Source organism: Scardinius erythrophthalmus (assembly GCF_964197995.2).
Source record: "Scardinius erythrophthalmus genome assembly, chromosome: 12".
Lineage (NCBI taxonomy): Eukaryota > Metazoa > Chordata > Actinopteri > Cypriniformes > Leuciscidae > Scardinius > Scardinius erythrophthalmus.
This window is the reverse complement of record NC_138232.1, coordinates 127,017-148,444: the sequence shown is the minus strand read 5'-3', so window position 1 is coordinate 148,444 and position 21,428 is coordinate 127,017. Positions and strand designations below refer to the sequence as shown.

Sequence of the window (21,428 nt, the reverse complement as noted above, 5' to 3'; positions counted from 1 at the left end):
GCTTTTTGCCAATCAGTACGGTTCAGAACAACAGGGAGGGTGATGAACTGTAATAGTTAGGCTTAGCAGAGAGTTCAATGTTAGTATTCACATGAAACAACAAGACATGTTAGTATTTACAACGTAAAACGGTCGAATGAACATTAGGGTTATGACATGCATATGATTTTAGTGCATTACAAAAGGCTAAACATCTTTTAATTTTTTTTAACACACAGAATTTCCAGTCAACCTGATGGCCAATGGAGGAAACTGAAAAGCTATGAGAGAATCAGAAGTGATAGTCGACAAACATCTTTGGTCTGTCCAAACAATCAGCAAAGACGTCAGTAAGTACAGATAGATCTAACCCTTCTGTGTCTGCAAGTACAGATAGATCTAACCCTTCTGTGTCAGTAAGTACAGATCGCTCTAACCCTTCTGTGTCTGTAAGTACAGATCGATCTAACCCTTCTGTGTCTACAAGTACAGATTGATCTAACCCTTCTGTGTCTGCAAGTACAGATAGATCTAACCCTTCTGTGTCAGTAAGTACAGATCGCTAACCCTTCTGTGTCTGTAAGTACAGATCGATCTAACCCTTCTGTGTCTGTAAGTACAGATCGCTCTTACCCTTCTGTGTCTGTAAGTACAGATCGATCTAACCCTTCTGTGTCTGTAAGTACAGATCGCTCTTACCCTTCTGTGTCTGTAAGTACAGATCGATCTAACCCTTCTGTGTCAGTAAGTACAGATAGATCTAACCCTTCTGTGTCTGTAAGTACAGATCGCTCTTACCCTTCTGTGTCTGTAAGTACAGATCGCTCTAACCCTTCTGTGTCTGTAAGTACAGATAGATCTAACCCTTCTGTGTCTGTAAGTACAGATCGCTCTTACCCTTCTGTGTCTGTAAGTACAGATCGCTCTAACCCTTCTGTGTCTGTAAGTACAGATAGATCTAACCCTTCTGTGTCTGTAAGTACAGATCGATCTAACCCTTCTGTGTCAGTAAGTACAGATAGATCTAACCCTTCTGTGTCTGTAAGTACAGATCGATCTAACCCTTCTGTGTCAGTAAGTACAGATCGATCTAACCCTTCTGTGTCTGTAAGTACAGATCGATCTAACCCTTCTGTGTCAGTAAGTACAGATAGATCTAACCCTTCTGTGTCTGTAAATACAGATAGATCTAACCCTTCTGTGTCTGTAAGTACAGATCGATCTAACCCTTCTGTGTCTGCAAGTACAGATAGATCTAACCCTTCTGTGTCTGTAAGTACAGATCGCTCTAACCCTTCTGTGTCTGCAAGTACAGATAGATCTAACCCTTCTGTGTCTGTAAGTACAGATCGATCTAACCCTTCTGTGTCAGTAAGTACAGATCGATCTAACCCTTCTGTGTCTGTAAGTACAGATAGATCTAACCCTTCTGTGTCTGCAAGTACAGATAGATCTAACCCTTCTGTGTCTGTAAGTACAGATAGATCTAACCCTTCTGTGTCTGTAAGTACAGATCGATCTAACCCTTCTGTGTCTGCAAGTACAGATAGATCTAACCCTTCTGTGTCTGTAAGTACAGATCGATCTAACCCTTCTGTGTCAGTAAGTACAGATAGATCTAACCCTTCTGTGTCTGTAAGTACAGATCGATCTAACCCTTCTGTGTCTGCAAGTACAGATAGATCTAACTAGAGCTGAAACAACTAATTGATTTAATCGATTAAAATCGATTATCAAAATAGTTGTCAATTAATTTAGTCATCGATTAGTTGCTAAATAACTTTTATTTGCCGTAAGCGGCTCATTTCGTGCATATTTTAAATCTGCCGTGACCAAAGTGTGGCAGTAATGAGCCACCGGTGGTTTTACTCAGCCAGTACAGCAGGAGAAGTAGCGAATAGCCAATAGCTGGCCTCGTTTTATGTCACGTGCTTCCCGCACAGCGTCTCTGCAGCATTCAGCGAGATGGCGGAGGCAGGCGGCAGTGGTGTAAGCTCGAGAAAGAAAAAGCGGAAGATAAAACTAATCGAACGAAGTCATCCAAAGATGTCTTTTTTTTTTCGACACCATCGTATCAATTGATTTTGATTAATATGCGCGACGGAGAGAGAGAGGGTGAGTGCGCGCGCGCGGCCGGGGCTCTCTCTCTCTGCTCGTTCTTATATGCCCTGTCAAGCGCGCCCTGTTAAACACATGCAAATGATACACTTTCACTCTATGATGGTTAAACTCTGCAATTAATTATTTTTTCTCGGAATTAATGTTTTGGTAGGAACGAAAGTTTACATCGTATGTTTCTCCGGAATCAGCCAGCGCGAAGGACATCTATATTCCGATTGGTTGCTGGCGTCTGCCGCTAAACCGCGTCATAGCTCATTACCATAAAGTTGAGCTACTTTCAACTTTATGATTGATTTCACAGCATAAGCTATAAAGCTGTTTCCCATGTATAAGCTGTGTGTTTACAGGAAACAAAATATTAAAATGCAATTTACTGCAACTGTATTCTATTTTATTCTTATTCTTCGTGAAAATATGCTCTGCAAGATTCCTTAATAGCTTTGTTCGGGATGTTAAACTACTTTAGGAGCCCTAAGGACTGCCATGGTGAAAACATTATTTGAAATCTCCTTGTGAAATTTGCTAGAGTACGTATGGGTCAGTGTTTTGATTGCAGAAGAGTTCGACAAAGGATTACTAACACATAATAAAACACAACTCCAGGTATGTTTTTGATGAGGATATGACAATGCAAAATGGTTAAAATCTCTAAAAAGTCTATGTTGAATGATAAAGACCCTTTGTTAATAATTTACTTGGGAAAAAATGGGCAAAACTAAAATATAAGTACATAAACTGATTAATAGATTAATCGTAAAAATAATCGACCGATTAATCGATCATCAAAATAATCGTTAGTTGCAGCCCTAGATCTAACCCTTCTGTGTCTGCAAGTACAGATAGATCTAACCCTTCTGTGTCTGCAAGTACAGATAGATCTAACCCTTCTGTGTCTGTAAGTACAGATCGCTCTAACCCTTCTGTGTCTGCAAGTACAGATTGATCTAACCCTTCTGTGTCTGCAAGTACAGATCGCTCTAACCCTTCTGTGTCTGCAAGTACAGATAGATCTAACCCTTCTGTATCTGTAAGTACAGATAGATCTAACCCTTCTGTGTCTGCAAGTACAGATAGATCTAACCCTTCTGTATCTGTAAGTACAGATAGATCTAACCCTTCTGTGTCTGTAAGTACAGATAGATCTAACCCTTCTGTGTCTGCAAGTACAGATAGATCTAACTCTTCTGTGTCTGCAAGTACAGATCGCTCTAACCCTTCTGTGTCTGTAAGTACAGATAGATCTAACCCTTCTGTGTCTGCAAGTACAGATTGATCTAACCCTTCTGTGTCTGCAAGTACAGATCGCTCTAACCCTTCTGTGTCTGCAAGTACAGATAGATCTAACCCTTCTGTATCTGTAAGTACAGATAGATCTAACCCTTCTGTGTCTGCAAGTACAGATAGATCTAACCCTTCTGTATCTGTAAGTACAGATAGATCTAACCCTTCTGTGTCTGTAAGTACAGATAGATCTAACCCTTCTGTGTCTGCAAGTACAGATAGATCTAACTCTTCTGTGTCTGCAAGTACAGATCGCTCTAACCCTTCTGTGTCTGTAAGTACAGATAGATCTAACCCTTCTGTGTCTGTAAGTACAGATAGATCTAACCCTTCTGTGTCTGCAAGTACAGATAGATCTAACCCTTCTGTGTCTGTAAGTACAGATAGATCTAACCCTTCTGTGTCTGCAAGTACAGATAGATCTAACTCTTCTGTGTCTGTAAGTACAGATAGATCTAACCCTCCTGAAAGGTGCTGATGATTCTAGGGATCCACCACGATACACAACTTCATATAATAATCAATCTGAGGAGAGATGATATGTGGGGCTGAGGGGAGCCTAAAATACAATAATCTAGGGTTTAAAAAAAGGATTAGCACATTAGAATATTTTCACTTCATATGGATCAAGAGTTGCCACTCTGTTCCAAAAGCCCATACAGACAAAAGCACTTGTGGACTAGTGATTTGCATTGGAAATGCAATGTATGAGGAACACACACAGCCTGAAATTCAGACATGAAACTGATATGCTGTGGTTATTTAAACCAATATGACTAAACATATCACTTTGCATGCCAATGTGTTGGACTACTACCTTGGTAAGAGAGCTGTGGTTACGCATCACCCCATACAGCAACAGGCATGAAACCTGAGCTCAGTTTCATAGACCAAAGCACCTTCAGGAAACCGCAAGACAATAAAACTGCATGTCAGCCTTGTTGTAGTCATGAAAATGACGGCACAACGGAGCCGAGTTTAACTAAGTGGCATGCAAAAAGGCCATTCCCAACGCAAACATTCAGCCAACTACTGAGCAGCCGCTTTTGTCCACGGCAACATCTTTTAGACCAAAGGCTTTGACTGAAACATTAAGCTGAGCGCTGATGTTCGCTGGCAGGGAAAGAATTGAAGGTGTCCTGATGCTGTGGTTATGGTGGATTAGTTTGTCCCCAAGTGAAGTGATATTGAAGTGAGACACACACACACACACACACACACACACACACACACACACACACACACACACACACACACACCAGCGCTGATATGTGTTTGAAACACAGGCAAGTCTTCATCTACGCCACACTGTCAGCCGGTGACCACGGGAAAAAGTGACCCAAAGAAACAGATCGCGAAAGCCTCCAGACTAACAATCAGACTTTTTCAGACTAGCTTACAGACTAGAGACAACAGGTCTAGGTTTAAAAAAAGCTAAAGAACCCTACGAGCTGAACTTGTCGCTTGCCACTGTCGCCTTTTTCCCCCTTTGTTGCCATTGGCTTGGCTTGCTTAGTTGGGGACATTACATTTAAATTAAATTTAATATTCAACAATAATATTGATCTGCCTGCATCGACACCATTATATGAGAACTGAACTGAACTGGACAATGACATCAAGGTTTACTCCAGAGCGGATATATATATATATATATATATATATATATATATATATATATATATATATATATATATATATATATATGTATATATATATAAATTAACTAAATTAATAACTTTTTTTAAAACAAAAATGAAACATCACTGAACTTACTTAAGCTGGACTGTGACGTTATTTTCTTCTGGAAACAAACTTTGTTGCATTATTAGGGCCCGAGCACCGATGGTGTGAGGACCCTCTTGGAATTGCTCTGTTTATTATTATTATTATTATTATTCTTCTCCGCATTTAATTGCATTTTTGAGGGCCTAAACATGCTCGAAAACTCACGAAACTTTGCACACGCGTCAGAACTGGCGAAAATTTACATCTGATATAGGTTTCAGAATTGGGCGGGGCAAAATGGCTCGATAGCGCCACCTATAAAAGTTCAACGGAGTGCGCCTCCCGCTGTGTTCCACGTACGTGTACGAAATTCGGTACATATGTGAAAGGACCTAATACCTACAAAAAAGTCTCTTGGAGCATAGCCCTAAACACAACAGGAAGTCAGCCATTTTCAACTTCCTCTCTGATTTTTGTGCACTTTTTGCCATTTTCAGGCCTCGTACTTTAACGAACTCCTCCTACAGTTTTAATCTGATCATCTTCAAATTTGGTGAGTGTAATCTTAAGGCCTTTGCGACGTTAAATTGCGAAGATCTTGAGTTTTCGTCGAAGGGCGGGTCCTCGGCGGCCTGACAAATTTCGATGTTTCGCCATGAAACAGGAAGTTGCTGTAACTCAGGCATGGAATGTCCAATCTTCCCCAAACTTCACACTTTTGATAAGAGTTCTGTCCTGAACACATGACCATGCTCATATTCAGTTATAGTCATAGCGCCACCTGCTGGCAACAGGAAGTGACATGTTTAACACTCTTGTGGACTCCTGATAACATATAAAAAAGTGCCAGCAAGTGCTAAACATGCTAACAACATACTAGAAACATGTTAGCAAACACTTAGCTAAGTGCTAAAGCATGCTATTGCTGCAAATAAATAGGAAGTTGCTGTAACTCAGGCATGGAATGTCCAATCTGCCCCAAACTTCACACTTTTGATAAGCGTTCTGTCCTGAACACATGACCATGCTCATATTCAGTTATAGTCATAGCGCCACCTGCTGGCAACAGGAAGTGACATGTTTAACACTCTTGTGGACTCCTGATAACATATAAAAAAGTGCCAGCAAGTGCTAAACATGCTAACAACATACTAGAAACATGCTAAAACATGCTAGCAAACACTTAGCTAAGTGCTAAAGCATGCTATTACTGCAATTAAATAGAAATTTGTTGTAACTCAGGCACAGAATGTCCAATCTGCCCCAGACTTCACACGTTTGATAAGAGTCATGGCCTGAACACATCTACATGAGAATATTCAGTTATAGTAATAGCGCCACCTACTGGTAACAGGAAGTGTCATGTTTAACACGTTGATGCCGTTCTAGCAACATGTTAAAAATGCCATTGACTTCTAAAAATGCTAGAAACATGTTAAAACATGCTAGCAATACTTAGCTAATTCAATGAAACAGGATGTTGTTGTTACTCAAGAAGGCAATGTCCAATCTGCGCCAAACTTCACACTTTTGATAAGCGTTCTGTCCTGAACACATGACCATGCTCATTCAGTTACAGTCATAGCACCGCCTGCTGGCAACAGGAAGTGACATGTTAAACACTGTTGTGGACTCCTGATAACATATAAAAAAGTGCCAGCAAGTGCTAAACACGCTAACAACATACTAGAAACATATTAGCAAACACTTAGCTAAGTGCTAAAGCATGCTATTGCTGCAATTAAATATGAATTTGCTGTAACACAGGCATGGAATGTCCAATCTGCCCCAAACTTAATATGTAACATGCAATAAACATGCTAGCAACACCTAGCTAAGTTCTAAAGCATGCTAGAAATGCTAAAGGAAGTTGTTGTAACTTAGGCATACAATGTCCAATCTACCCCAAACTTCAAACGTTTGATAATAGTTATCTCCTGAACACAAGTCCATGCTCATATTCAGATATAGTCATAGCGCCGCCTGCTGGCAACAGGAAGTGACGTTTAACACTATTCTGGACTCCTAATAACATATAAAAAAGTGTCACCAACTGCTAAACATGTTAGCAACATACTAGAAACATGCAATCAAATACTTAGCTAAGTGTTAAAGCATCCTATTACTGCAATTAAATATGAATTTGCTGTAACTCAGGCATTCAATGTCCAATCTACCCCAAAATTAATATGTAATATGCTAGAAACATCATAAAACATGCTAGAAATGCTAAAGGAAGTTGTTGTAACTCAAGCATACAATGTCCAATCTGCCCCAAACTCCACATGTTTGATAAAAGTCCTGCACTGAACACATCTACATAGCGATATTCAGATATAGACATAGCCCCACCTACTGGCAACAGAAACTGACATGGTTAACACAGTAATGCAGTACTAACCACATAACTATTGTGTACTAAGCATGCTAAAAACATACTAAACATGCTAGCAACTACTATATATACCTCCTTAAATGCACATTTTCCAACCATGCTCTGTCTTCCTAAAGCCACCGGGTGGCGGCGGCACGGGTGCGAGGGCCCTTTCATCGCTGCTTGCAGCTTTAATTAGGGCCCGAGCACCGATGGTGTGAGGACCCTCTTGGAATTGCTCTGTTTATTATTATTAGGGCCCGAGCACCGATGGTGTGAGGACCCTCTTGGAATTGCTCTGTTTATTATTATTATTATTATTATTATTATTCTTCTTCTCCGCATTGAATTGCATTTTTGAGGGCCTAAACATGCGCGAAAACTCACGAAACTTTGCACACGCGTCAGAACTGGCGAAAATTTACATCTGATATAGGTTTCAGAATTGGACGGGGCAAAACGGCTCGATAGCGCCACCTATAAAAGTTCAACGGAGTGCGCCTCCCGCAACGTTCCACGTACGTGCACGAAATTCGGTACATACATGTAATGACCTAATACCTACAAAAAAGTCTCTTGGAGCATAGCCCTAAACCCAACAGGAAGTCAGCCATTTTCAACTTCCTCTCAGATTTTTGTGCAGTTTTTGACATTTTCAGGCCTCGTACTTTAACGAACTCCTCCTACAGTTTTAATCTGATCATCTTCAAATTTGGTGAGTGTAATCTTAAGGCCTTTGCGACGTTAAATTGCGAAGATCTTGAGTTTTCGTCGAAGGGCGGGTCATCGGCGGCCTGACAAATTTCGATGTTTCGCCATGAAACAGGAAGTTGCTGTAACTCAGGCATGGAATGTCCAATCTGCCCCAAACTTCATACGTTTGATAAGAGTTCTGTCCTGAACACATGACCATGCTCATATTCAGTTATAGTCATAGCGCCACCTGCTGGCAACAGGAAGTGACATGTTTAACACTGTTATGGACTCCTAATAACATATAAAAAAGTGCCAGCAAGAGCTAAACATGCTAACAACATACTAGAAGCATGCTAAAACATGCTAGCAAACTCTTAGCTAAGTGCTAAAGCATGCTATTATTGCAATTAAATAGGAATTTGCTGTAACTCAGGCATGGAATGTCCAATCTGCCCCAAACTTCACACTTTTGATAAGCGTTCTGTCCTGAACACATCTACATGAGAATATTCAGTTATAGTAATAGCGCCACCTACTGGTAACAGGAAGTGTCATGTTTAACACGTTGATGCCATTCTAGCAACATGTTAAAAATGCCATTGACTTCTAAACATGCTAGAAACATGTTAAAACATGCTAGCAATACTTAGCTAAGTGCTAAAGCATGCTAATTCAATGAAACAGGATGTTGTTGTTACTCAAGAAGGCAATGTCCAATCTGCGCCAAACTTCACACTTTTAATAAACGTTCTGTCCTGAACACATGACCATGCTCATATTCAGTTACAGTCATAGTGCCACCTGCTGGCAACAGGAAGTGACATGTTAAACACTGTTGTGGACATATAAAAACATATAAAAAAGTGCCAGCAAGTGCTAAACATGCTAACAACATACTAGAAACATGCTAAAACATGCTAGCAAACACTTAGCTAAGTGCTAAAGCATGCTATTGTTGCAATTAAATAGGAATTTGCTGTAACACAGGCATGGAATGTCCAATCTGCCCCAAACTTCACACGTTTGATAAGAGTCATGGCCTGAACACATCTACATGAGAATATTCAGTTATAGTAATAGCGCCACCTGCTGTCAACAGGAAGTGACATGTTTAACACTGTTGTGGTCTCCTAATAACATATAAAAAAGAGCCAGCAAGTGCTAAACAGGTTAGTAACATACTAGAAACATGTTAGCAAACACTTAGCTAAGTGCTAAAGCATGCTATTACTGCAATTAAATAGGAATTTGCTGTAACTCAGGCATGGAATGTCCAATCTGCCCCAAACTTCACACGTTTGATAAGAATCATGGCCTGAACACATGTCTATGCTCAAATTCAGTTATAGTAATAGCGCCACCTACTGGCAACAGGAAGTGACATGTTTAACACGTTGATGCCGTTCTAGCAACATGTTAAAAATGCCATTGAGTTCTAAACATGCTAGAAACATATTAAAACATGCTAGCAATACTTAGCTAAGTGCTAAAGCATGCTAATTCAATGAAACAGGACTTTGTTGTTGCTCAAGAAGGCAATGTACAATCTACCCCAATCTTCACACGTTTGATAAGAGTTATCTCTTGAACACATGCCCATGCTCATATTTAGTTATAGTCATAGCGCCACCTGCTGGCAACAGGAAGTGACGTTTAACACTGTTCTTGACTCCTAATAACATATAAAAAAATGCCAGTAGGTGCTAAACATCCTACCAACATACTAGAGACATGCTAAAACATACTAGCATACACTTAGCTAAGTGCTAAAGAATGATATTACTGCAATTAAATATGAATTTGCTGTAACTCAGGCATGGAATGTCCAATCTGCCCCAAACTTCACACTTTTGATAAGCGTTCTGTCCTGAACACATGACCATGCTTATATTCAGTTACAGTCATAGCGCCACCTGCTGGCAACAGGAAGTGACATGTTTAACACTGTTATGGACTCCTAATAACATATAAAAAAGTGCCAGCAAGTGTTAAACATGCTAACAACATACTAGAAACATGCTAAAACATGCTAGCAAACTCTTAGCTAAGTGCTAAAGCATGCTATTATTGCAATTAAATAGGAATTTGCTGTAACTCAGGCATGGAATGTCCAATCTGCCCCAAACTTCACACTTTTGATAAGAGTCATGGCCTGAACACATCTACATGAGAATGTTCAGTTATAGTAATAGCGCCACCTACTGGCAACAGGAAGTGACATGTTTAACAGGTTGATGCCGTTCTAGCAACATGTTAAAAATGCCATTGAGTTCTAAACATGCTAGAAACATGTTAAAACATGCTAACAATGCTTAGCTAAGTGCTAAAGAATGCTAATTCAATGAAACATGACTTTGTTGTTACTCAAGAAGGCAATGTCCAATTTGCACCAAACTTCACACTTTTGATAAGAGTTCTGTCCTGAACACACATCCATGCTCGTATTCAGTTATAGTCCACTACTGGCAACAGAAACTGACATGGTTAACACAGTAATGCAGTACTAACCACATAATTATTGTGTACTAAGCATGCTAGGAACAGACTAAACATGCTAGCAACACTTAGCTGAGTCATGAAGCATGCTATTATCACCATTATACAAAACATTTTGTAACTGACTTTGACATACTCTTACTATACATACCTCCTTAAATGTACATTTCCCAACCATGCTCTGTCTTTCTAAAGCCACCGAGTGTTGATGGCACGGGTGCGAGGGCCCTTTCATCGCTGCTTGCAGCTTTAATTAGGGCCCGAGCACCGATGGTGTGAGGACCCTCTTGGAATTGCTCTGTTTATTATTATTATTATTATTATTATTATTCTTCTTCTCCGCATTGAATTGCATTTTTGAGGGCCTAAACATGCTCGAAAACTCACGAAACTTTGCACACGCGTCAAAACTGGTGAAAATTTACATCTGATATAGGTTTCAGAATTGGACGGGGCAAAATGGCTCGATAGCGCCACCTATAAAAGTTCAACGGAGTGCGCCTCCCGCAACGTTCCACGTACGTGCACGAAATTCGGTACATACATGTAATGACCTAATACCTACAAAAAAGTCTCTTGGAGCATAGCCCTAAACACAACAGGAAGTCAGCCATTTTGAACTTCCTCTCAGATTTTTGTGCAGTTTTTGCCATTTTCAGGCCTCGTACTTTAACGAACTCCTCCTACAGTTTTAATCTGATCATCTTCAAATTTGGTGAGTGTAATCTTAAGGCCTTTGCGACGTTAAATTGCGAAGATCTTGAGTTTTCGTCAAAGGGCGGGTCCTCGGCGGCCTGACAAATTTCGATGTTTCGCCATGAAACAGGAAGTTGCTTTAACTCAGGCATGGAATGTCCAATCTGCCCCAAACTTCACACTTTTGATAAGCGTTCTGTCCTGAACACATGACCATGCTCATATTCAGTTACAGTCATAGCGCCACCTGCTGGCAACAGGAAGTGACATGTTTAACACTGATATGGACTCCTAATAACATATAAAAAAGTGCCAGCAAGTGCTAAACATGCTAACAACATAATAGAAGCATGCTAAAACATGTTAGCAAACTCTTAGCTAAGTGCTAAAGCATGCTATTATTGCAATTAAATAGGAATTTGCTGTAACTCAGGCATGGAATGTCCAATCTGCCCCAAACTTCACACTTTTGATAAGCGTTCTGTCCTGAACACATTTACATGAGAAAATTCAGTTATAGTAATAGCGCCACCTACTGGTAACAGGAAGTGACATGTTTAACACTCTTGTGGTCTCCTAATAACATATAAAAAAGAGCCAGCAAGTGCTAAACAGGTTAGCAACATACTAGAAACATGTTAGCAAACACTTAGCTAAGTGCTAAAGCATGCTATTACTGCAATTAAATAGGAATTTGCTGTAACTCAGGCATGTAATGTCCAATCTGCCCCAAACTTCACACATTTGATAAGAATCATGGCCTGAACACATGTCTATGCTCAAATTCAGTTATAGTAATAGCGCCACCTACTGGCAACAGGAAGTGACATGTTTAACACTTTGATGCCGTTCTAGCAACATGTTAAAAATGCCATTGAGTTCTATACATGCTAGAAACATGTTAAAACATGCTAGCAGTACTTAGCTAAGTGCTAAACCATGCTAATTCAATGAAACAGGACTTTGTTGTTACTCAAGAAGGCAATGTACAATCTACCCCAAACTTCACACGTTTGATAAGAGTTATCTCTTGAACACATGTCCATGCTCATATTTAGTTATAGTCATAGCGCCACATGCTGGCAACAGGAAGTGACGTTTAACACTGTTCTTGACTCCTAATAACATATAAAAAAATTCCAGTAGGTGCTAAACATCCTACCAACATACTAGAGACTTGCTAAAACATACTAGCAAACACTTAGCTAAGTGCTAAAGAATGATATTACTGCAATTAAATATGAATTTGCTGTAACTCAGGCAAGGAATGTCCAATCTGCCCCAAACTTCACACTTTTGATAAGCGTTCTGTCCTGAACACATGATCATGCTTACAGTCATAGCGCCACCTGCTGGCAGCAGGAAGTGACATGTTTAACACTGTTATGGACTCCTAATAACATATAAAAAAGTGCCAGCAAGTGCTAAACATGCTAACAACATACTAGAAACATGCTAAAACATGCTAGCAAACTCTTAGCTAAGTGCTAAAGCATGCTATTATTGCAATTAAATAGGAATTTGCTGTAATTCAGGCATGGAATGTCCAATCTGCCCCAAACTTCACACATTTGATAAGAATCATGGCCTGAACACATGTCTATGCTCAAATTCAGTTATAGTAATAGCGCCACCTACTGGCAACAGGAAGTGACATGTTTAACACTTTGATGCCGTTCTAGCAACATGTTAAAAATGCCATTGAGTTCTAAACATGCTAGAAACATGTTAAAACATGCTAACAATGCTTAGCTAAGTGCTAAAGAATGTTAATTCAATGAAACATGACTTTGTTGTTACTCAAGAAGGCAATGTCCAATTTGCACCAAACTTCACACGTTTGATAAGAGTTCTGTCCTGAACACACATCCATGCTCATATTCAGTTATAGCCATAACGCCACCTACTGGCAACAGAAACTGACATGGTTAACACTGTAATGCAGTACTAACCACATAATTATTGTGTACTAAGCATGCTAGAAACAGACTAAACATGCTAGCAACACTTAGCTGAGTCATGAAGCATGCTATTATCACCATTATACAAAACATTTTGTAACTGACTTTGACATACTCTTACTATATATACCTCCTTAAATGTACATTTCCCAACCATGCTCTGTCTTCCTAAAGCCACCGAGTGTTGATGGCACGGGTGCGAGGGCCCTTTCATCGCTGCTTGCAGCTTTAATTAGGGCCCGAGCACCGATGGTGTGAGGACCCTCTTGGAATTGCTCTGTTTATTATTATTATTATTATTATTCTTCTTCTTCTTCTTCTCCGCATTTAATTGCATTTTTGAGGGCCTAAACATGCTCGAAAACTCACGAAACTTTGCACACGCGTCAGAACTGGCGAAAATTTACATCTGATATAGGTTTCAGAATTGGACGGGGCAAAATGGCTCGATAGCGCCACCTATAAAAGTTCAACGGAGTGCGCCTCCCGCAACGTTCCACGTACGTGCACGAAATTCGGTACATACATGTAATGACCTAATACCCACAAAAAAGTCTCTTGGAGCATAGCCCTAAACACAACAGGAAGTCAGCCATTTTGAACTTCCTCTCAGATTTTTGTGCAGTTTTTGCCATTTTCAGGCCTCGTACTTTAACGAACTCCTCCTACAGTTTTAATCTGATCATCTTCAAATTTGGTGAGTGTAATCTTAAGGCCTTTGCGACGTTAAATTGCGAAGATCTTGAGTTTTCGTCAAAGGGCGGGTCCTCGGCGGCCTGACAAATTTCGATGTTTCGCCATGAAACAGGAAGTTGCTGTAACTCAGGCATGGAATGTCCAATCTGCCCCAAACTTCACACTTTTGATAAGCGTTCTGTCCTGAACACATGACCATGCTCATATTCAGTTACAGTCATAGCGCCACCTGCTGGCAACAGGAAGTGACATGTTTAACACTGTTATGGACTCCTAATAACATATAAAAAAGTGCCAGCAAGTGCTAAACATGCTAACAACATAATAGAAGCATGCTAAAACATGCTAGCAAACTCTTAGCTAAGTGCTAAAGCATGCTATGATTGCAATTAAATAGGAATTTGCTGTAACTCAGGCATGGAATGTCCAATCTGCCCCAAACTTCACACTTTTGATAAGCGTTCTGTCCTGAACACATCTACATGAGAAAATTCAGTTATAGTAATAGCGCCACCTACTGGCAACAGGAAGTGTCATGTTTAACACGTTGATGCCATTCTAGCAACATGTTAAAAATGCCATTGACTTCTAAACATGCTAGAAACATGTTAAAACATGCTAGCAATACTTAGCTAAGTGCTAAAGCATGCTAATTCAATGAAACAGGATGTTGTTGTTACTCAAGAAGGCAATGTCCAATCTGCGCCAAACTTCACACGTTTGATAAGAGTTATCTCTTGAACACATGTCCATGCTCATATTTAGTTATAGTCATAGCGCCACCTGCTGGCAACAGGAAGTGACGTTTAACACTGTTATGGACTCCTAATAACATATAAAAAAGTGCCAGCAAGTGTTAAACATGCTAACAACATACTAGAAACATGCTAAAACATGCTAGCAAACACTTAGCTAAGTGCTAAAGCATGCTATTGCTGCAATTAAATAGGAATTTGCTGTAACACAGGCATGGAATGTCCAATCTGCCTCAAACTTCACACGTTTGATAAGAGTCATGGCCTGAACACATCTACATGAGAATATTCAGTTATAGTAATAGCGCCACCTGCTGTCAACAGGAAGTGACATGTTTAACACTGTTGTGGTCTCCTAATAACATATAAAAAAGAGCCAGCAAGTGCTAAACAGGTTAGCAACATACTAGAAACATGCTAGCAAACACTTAGCTAAGTGCTAAAGCATGCTATCACTGCAATTAAATAGGAATTTGCTGTAACTCAGGCATGGAATGTCCAATCTGCCCCAAACTTCACACGTTTGATAAGAATCATGGCCTGAACACATGTCTATGCTCAAATTCAGTTATAGTAATAGCACCACCTACTGGCAACAGGAAGTGACATGTTTAACACGTTGATGCCGTTCTAGCAACATGTTAAAAATGCCATTGACTTCTAAACATGCTAGAAACATGTTAAAACATGCTAGCAATACTTAGCTAAGTGCTAAAGCATGCTAATTCAATGAAACAGGACTTTGTTGTTACTCAAGAAGGCAATGTACAATCTACCCCAAACTTCACACGTTTGATAAGAGTTATCTCTTGAACACATGTCCATGCTCATATTTAGTTATAGTCATAGCGCCACCTGCTGGCAACAGGAAGTGACGTTTAACACTGTTCTTGACTCCTAATAACATATAAAAAAAAATGCCAGTAGGTGCTAAACATCCTTCCAACATACTAGAGACATGCTAAAACATACTAGCAAACACTTAGCTAAGTGCTAAAGAATGATATTACTGCAATTAAATATGAAGTTGCTGTAACTCAGGCATGGAATGTCCAATCTGCCCCAAACTTCACACTTTTGATAAGCGTTCTGTCCTGAACACATGACCATGCTTATATTCAGTTACAGTCATAGCGCCACCTGCTGGCAACAGGAAGTGACATGTTTAACACTGTTATGGACTCCTAATAAAATATAAAAAAGTGCCAGCAAGTGTTAAACATGCTAACAACATACTAGAAACATGCTAAAACATGCTAGCAAACTCTTAGCTAAGTGCTAAAGCATGCTATTATTGCAATTAAATAGGAATGTGCTGTAACTCAGGCATGGAATGTCCAATCTGCCCCAAACTTCACACTTTTGATAAGAGTCATGGCCTGAATACATCTACATGAGAATGTTCATTTATAGTAATAGCGCCACCTACTGGCAACAGGAAGTGACATGTTTAACACGTTGATGCCGTTCTAGCAACATGTTAAAAATGCCATTGACTTCTAAACATGCTAGAAACATGCTAAAACATGCTAACAATGCTTAGCTAAGTGCTAAAGAATGCTAATTCAATGAAACATGACTTTTTTGTTACTCAAGAAGGCAATTTCCAATTTGCACCAAACTTCACACGTTTAATAAGAGTTCTGTCCTGAACACACATCCATGCTCATATTCAGCTATAGTCATAACGCCACCTACTGGCAACAGAAACTGACATGGTTAACACAGTAATGCAGTACTAACCACATAATTATTGTGTACTAAGCATGCTAGAAACAGACTAAACATGCTAGCAACACTTAGCTGAGTCATGAAGCATGCTATTATCACCATTATACAAAACATTTTGTTACTAACTTTGACATACTCTTACTATATATACCTCCTTAAATGTACATTTCCCAACCATGCTCTGTCTTCCTAAAGCCACCGAGTGTTGATGGCACGGGTGCGAGGGCCCTTTCATCGCTGCTTGCAGCTTTAATTAGGGCCCGAGCACCGATGGTGTGAGGACCCTCTTGGAATTGCTCTGTTTATTAGGGCCCGAGCACCGATGGTGTGAGGACCCTCTTGGAATTGCTCTGTTTATTATTATTATTATTATTATTATTCTTCTTCTTCTTCTCCGCATTGAATTGCATTTTTGAGGGCCTAAACATGCTCGAAAACTCACGAAACTTTGCACACGCGTCAGAACTGGCGAAAATTTACATCTGATATAGGTTTCAGAATTGGACGGGGCAAAATGGCTCGATAGCGCCACCTATAAAAGTTCAACGGAGTGCGCCTCCCGCAACGTTCCACGTACGTGCACGAAATTCGGTACATACATGTAATGACCTAATACCTACAAAAAAGTCTCTTGGAGCATAGCCCTAAACACAACAGGAAGTCAGCCATTTTGAACTTCCTCTCAGATTTTTGTGCAGTTTTTGCCATTTTCAGGCCTCGTACTTTAACGAACCCCTCCTACAGTTTTAATCTGATCATCTTCAAATTTGGTGAGTGTAATCTTAAGGCCTTTGCGACGTTAAATTGCGAAGATCTTGAGTTTTCGTCAAAGGGCGGGTCCTCGGCGGCCTGACAAATTTCGATGTTTCGCCATGAAACAGGAAGTTGCTGTAACTCAGGCATGGAATGTCCAATCTGCCCCAAACTTCACACTTTTGATAAGCGTTCTGTCCTGAACACATGACCATGCTCATATTCAGTTACAGTCATAGCGCCACCTGCTGGCAACAGGAAGTGACATGTTTAACACTGATATGGACTCCTAATAACATATAAAAAAGTGCCAGCAAGTGCTAAACATGCTAACAACATAATAGAAGCATGCTAAAACATGCTAGCAAACTCTTAGCTAAGTGCTAAAGCATGCTATTATTGCAATTAAATAGGAATTTGCTGTAACTCAGGCATGGAATGTCAAATCTGCCCCAAACTTCACACTTTTGATAAGCGTTCTGTCCTGAACACATTTACATGAGAAAATTCAGTTATAGTAATAGCGCCACCTACTGGTAACAGGAAGTGACATGTTTAACACTCTTGTGGTCTCCTAATAACATATAAAAAAGAGCCAGCAAGTGCTAAACAGGTAAGCAACATACTAGAAACATGTTAGCAAACACTTAGCTAAGTGCTAAAGCATGCTATTACTGCAATTAAATAGGAATTTGCTGTAACTCAGGCATGTAATGTCCAATCTGCCCCAAACTTCACACATTTGATAAGAATCATGGCCTGAACACATGTCTATGCTCAAATTCAGTTATAGTAATAGCGCCACCTACTGGCAACAGGAATTGACATGTTTAACACTTTGATGCCGTTCTAGCAACATGTTAAAAATGCCATTGAGTTCTATACATGCTAGAAACATGTTAAAACATGCTAGCAGTACTTAGCTAAGTGCTAAACCATGCTAATTCAATGAAACAGGACTTTGTTGTTACTCAAGAAGGCAATGTCCAATTTGCACCAAACTTCACACGTTTGATAAGAGTTCTGTCCTGAACACACATCCATGCTCATATTCAGTTATAGCCATAACGCCACCTACTGGCAACAGAAACTGACATGGTTAACACCGTAATGCAGTACTAACCACATAATTATTGTGTACTAAGCATGCTAGAAACAGACTAAACATGCTAGCAACACTTAGCTGAGTCATGAAGCATGCTATTATCACCATTATACAAAACATTTTGTAACTGACTTTGACATACTCTTACTATATATACCTCCTTAAATGTACATTTCCCAACCATGCTCTGTCTTCCTAAAGCCACCGAGTGTTGATGGCACGGGTGCGAGGGCCCTTTCATCGCTGCTTGCAGCTTTAATTATTATTATTATTCTTCTTCTTCTTCTTCTCCGCATTGAATTGCATTTTTGAGGGCCTAAACATGCTCGAAAACTCACGAAACTTTGCACACGCGTCAGAACTGGCGAAAATTTACATCTGATATAGGTTTCAGAATTGGACGGGGCAAAATGGCTCGATAGCGCCACCTATAAAAGTTCAACGGAGTGCGCCTCCCGCAACGTTCCACGTACGTGCACGAAATTCGGTACATACATGTAATGACCTAATACCTACAAAAAAGTCTCTTGGAGCATAGCCCTAAACACAACAGGAAGTCAGCCATTTTGAACTTCCTCTCAGATTTTTGTGCACTTTTTGCCATTTTCAGGCCTCGTACTTTAACGAACTCCTCCTACAGTTTTAATCAGATCATCTTCAAATTTGGTGAGTGTAATCTTAAGGCCTTTGCGACGTTAAATTGCGAAGATCTTGAGTTTTCGTCAAAGGGCGGGTCCTCGGCGGCCTGACAAATTTCGATGTTTCGCCATGAAACAGGAAGTTGCTGTAACTCAGGCATGGAATGTCCAATCTGCCCCAAACTTCACACTTTTGATAAGCGTTCTGTCCTGAACACATGACCATGCTCATATTCAGTTACAGTCATAGCGCCACCTGCTGGCAACAGGAAGTGACATGTTTAACACTGTTATGGACTCCTAATAACATATAAAAAAGTGCCAGCAAGTGCTAAACATGCTAACAACATACTAGAAAAATGCTAAAACATGCTAGCAAACACTTAGCTAAGTGCTAAAGCATGCTATTGCTGCAATTAAATAGGAATTTGCTGTAACACAGGCATGGAATGTCCAATCTGCCCCAAACTTCACACTTTTGATAAGCGTTCTGTCCTGAACACATCTACATGAGAAAATTCAGTTATAGTAATAGCGCCACCTACTGGTAACAGGAAGTGTCATGTTTAACACGTTGATGCCATTCTAGCAACATGTTAAAAATGCCATTGACTTCTAAACATGCTAGAAACATGTTAAAACATGCTAGCAATACTTAGCTAAGTGCTAAAGCATGCTAATTCAATGAAACAGGATGTTGTTGTTACTCAAGAAGGCAATGTCCAATCTGCGCCAAACTTCACACTTTTAATAAACGTTCTGTCCTGAACACATGACCATGCTCATATTCAGTTACAGTCATAGTGCCACCTGCTGGCAACAGGAAGTGACATGTTAAACACTGTTGTGGACATAAAAACATATAAAAAAAGTGCCAGCAAGTGCTAAACATGCTAACAACATACTAGAAAAATGCTAAAACATGCTAGCAAACACTTAGCTAAGTGCTAAAGCATGCTATTGCTGCAATTAAATAGGAATTTGCTGTAACACAGGCATGGAATGTCCAATCTGCCTCAAACTTCACACGTTTGATAAGAGTCATGGCCTGAACACATCTACATGAGAATATTCAGTTATAGTAATAGCGCCACCTGCTGTCAACAGGAAGTGACATGTTTAACACTGTTGTGGTCTCCTAATAACATATAAAAAAGAGCCAGCAAGTGCTAAACAGGTTAGTAACATACTAGAAACATGCTAGCAAACACTTAGCTAAGTGCTAAAGCATGCTATCACTGCAATTAAATAGGAATTTGCTGTAACCCAGGCATGGAATGTCCAATCTGCCCCAAACGTCACACGTTTGATAAGAATCATGGCCTGAACACATGTCTATGCTCAAATTCAGTTATAGTAATAGCGCCACCTACTGGCAACAGGAAGTGACATGTTTAACACGTTGATGCTGTTCTAGCAACATGTTAAAAATGCCATTGAGTTCTAAACATGCTAGAAACATATTAAAACATGCTAGCAATACTTAGCTAAGTGCTAAAGCATGCTAATTCAATGAAACAGGACTTTGTTGTTACTCAAGAAGGCAATGTACAATCTACCCCAAACTTCACACGTTTGATAAGAGTTATCTCTTGAACACATGTCCATGCTCATATTTAGTTATAGTCATAGCGCCACCTGCTGGCAACAGGAAGTGACGTTTAACACTGTTCTTGACTCCTAATAACATATTAAAAAATGCCAGTAGGTGCTAAACATCCTACCAACATACTAGAGACATGCTAAAACATACTAGCAAACACTTAGCTAAGTGCTAAAGAATGATATTACTGCAATTAAATATGAATTTGCTGTAACTCAGGCATGGAATGTCCAATCTGCCCCAAACTTCACACTTTTGATAAGCGTTCTGTCCTGAACACATGACCATGCTTATATTCAGTTACAGTCATAGCGCCACCTGCTGGCAACAGGAAGTGACATGTTTAACACTGTTATGGACTCCTAATAACATATAAAAAAGTGCCAGCAAGTGCTAAACATGCTAACAACATACTAGAAACATGCTAAAACATGCTAGCAAACTCTTAGCTAAGTGCTATTATTATTAGCATGCTATTATTGCAATTAAATAGGAATTTGCTGTAACTCAGGCATGGAATGTCCAATCTGCCCCAAACTTCACACTTTTGATAAGAGTCATGGCCTGAACACATCTACATGAGAATGTTCAGTTATAGTAATAGCGCCACCTACTGGCAACAGGAAGTGACATGTTTAACACATTGATGCCGTTCTAGCAACATGTTAAAAATGCCATTGAGTTCTAAACATGCTAGAAACATGTTAAAACATGCTAACAATGCTTAGCTAAGTGCTAAAGAATGCTAATTCAATGAAACATGACTTTGTTGTTACTCATGAAGGCAATGTCCAATTTGCACCAAACTTCACACG

At 39.8% G+C, this 21,428-nt stretch overlaps 1 protein-coding gene across 2 annotated transcripts in view; it reads right to left on the bottom strand.

Moving 5' to 3' along the window:
- The window catches only part of LOC308700130 (histone deacetylase 4-like), a 69,872-nt gene that overhangs the window by 32,098 nt on the left and 16,346 nt on the right, over positions 1-21,428 (bottom strand). Inside the window, exon 1 of one of the 2 annotated variants that reach the window (XM_081381526.1) lies at positions 4,199-4,261. The exons of the other annotated variant lie outside the window; for it this stretch is intronic. The gene's annotated coding sequence lies outside the window, so the exon portion shown is untranslated. Of the gene's footprint in view, positions 1-4,198; positions 4,262-21,428 lie in introns of those variants that run through there. 2 annotated transcript variants of the gene reach the window in all.